Raw genomic sequence first — 1,595 nt, 5'->3', positions numbered from 1 at the left:
CCCCGCCGCGTCCCCCTGCGTGGGACCCCCGGCTTGGCCCCCTCCCCGCTGCAGGGGTGCCCGTCCTGCCCCCCGCCCGCCCCCTCGGCCCTCCGTGCCCGGGGGACGCCCAGCCCCGGCGGCAGCCCCACGCCCCCGGCCCGGCCGGCAGCCCCACGCGTGGGGGGCTCTCCTGGAGGGGGCTCTCCTGGAGGCCGCTGCTGCGGCTGCCTGCGGGCGCCGGCGGAGAAAGAGGCGCCCGGGGAAGGGGCCGGGGCGAGGTGCCGCCGCCGCTTCTCCCTCCGCGGCCTACGTGACGTGGGGCAGAGCAGCGCCGTCCCGTGACGTGGGGCAGAGCAGCCCCATCCCGTGACGTGGGGCAGAGCAGCCCCGTCCCGCGGTGCCCGCTGAGCGCAGGCCGCGCGCTGCACCACTGCCTTCGATTGCCACCCTGCAACGCTCGCAGCCCCCTTCCTCCCTCCTTGGCCCCCCAGCGCCCGGCTGCCCCCGCCGGCTCCCGCACCGCCAGCCCGGGGGGGCAGAGCCAGAGGCTGAAAACCCAGAGTCATCTTTGCAGCGTGGCTGCCGGGAAGGCGCGCGGCGCGCTCGCCGCGCGGCCCCGCTGCTCTGACCCCGTATATCCGCATCATGTGACGCCTCGCCGTCCTCTCTCGAGGCTCTCGCCTGCTTTTCTCCCCCCCCCTCCCCTGTGCCTGCCCAGGCTAAGCTCGGCCCCCCAGCTCCCTCTGCGCTCGGCTGGGGCCGGCTGCGGTGCTGCGCGCTCGCTCGCTCGCTCGTGGGGCTGGCGCTGATGCAATGCAGCGTCAGCCAGCGTCAACGCTCCAGCGCTCGCCTCCCCTTGCACCTCTGCAGCCCGCTCGCGCCGGCGGCCTGGCCGCGGCCCCCCCGTGCCGGCCTCACCTAACTCGCAAGACGGGGATCCCTCTCGCCATAGCAGAAGGAGCCGGAGCCACTCAGCTGGGGACGGGGGGGTCCGTTAGGCTTTGCAGCCCGGCACGGGCTGCTCTGCAGCGCTGCCGCTGCGCCCGCGGGGACGGCGAGCCTGCGAGGGAGCCGCCGGCGCGGCGCGGACGCTGCCCGTTCCCCCGCATCGGGCTGGAGCGAGGGCTGCGAGCCGCGGAGCTGCAGCGTTCAGCTTTCCTCTCCGAGCGGGTCACGGGGAAGGAGCACGCAAAGCTTGTTTGCCAGCCGCATGATTTGGCTTATTTGTGCTGTCGTGGCAGGTGTTTAATTGTGGCATAAAAAGTTCCTGGCAGCTTCGCGCTCAGCCGAATTCCCGAACGCCCCCCCGCCTCCGAGCAAAACAAAAGCACAGTTGTGACTCTCGGTCCAAACACCCGGACTCCTGCGCCTGCACGGCCGAAGCGGGGAGGCGTCTGCGGCCGCCCGGGTCCCCAGGCGGGGAGGAGGGAGCCGGGGCGCCCCGACGCTGTGAGATGCACACAGAGCCGGCCTGGGGGGCACCAAATCGGTGGCTTTGCAAAGCAGGGAGCAAAGCGGCTGCTGCTTCCCACCTCCCTCGGGAGCAACGGGGCAGGGAAACGGGGCTGGAGCTGCAAACGCCTCCAGAGCCGCTCGCCCCGCCGCCCGGCTCC

General features: G+C 73.4%; 1 protein-coding gene across 1 annotated transcript in view; it reads right to left on the bottom strand.

Annotated features, from left to right (window-relative positions):
- Positions 1–1,595, bottom strand: part of RHOBTB2 (Rho related BTB domain containing 2) — a 13,432-nt gene that overhangs the window by 8,637 nt on the left and 3,200 nt on the right. The window lies entirely within an intron of this gene.

Source organism: Rhea americana, unplaced genomic scaffold (genome assembly GCF_003343005.1).
Source record: "Rhea americana isolate MKP2758 unplaced genomic scaffold, rheAme1 scaffold_171, whole genome shotgun sequence".
NCBI classification, from domain to species: domain Eukaryota; kingdom Metazoa; phylum Chordata; class Aves; order Rheiformes; family Rheidae; genus Rhea; species Rhea americana.
Note: the sequence above shows the minus strand (reverse complement) of the source record. Positions and strands in the feature narration are given on the sequence as shown.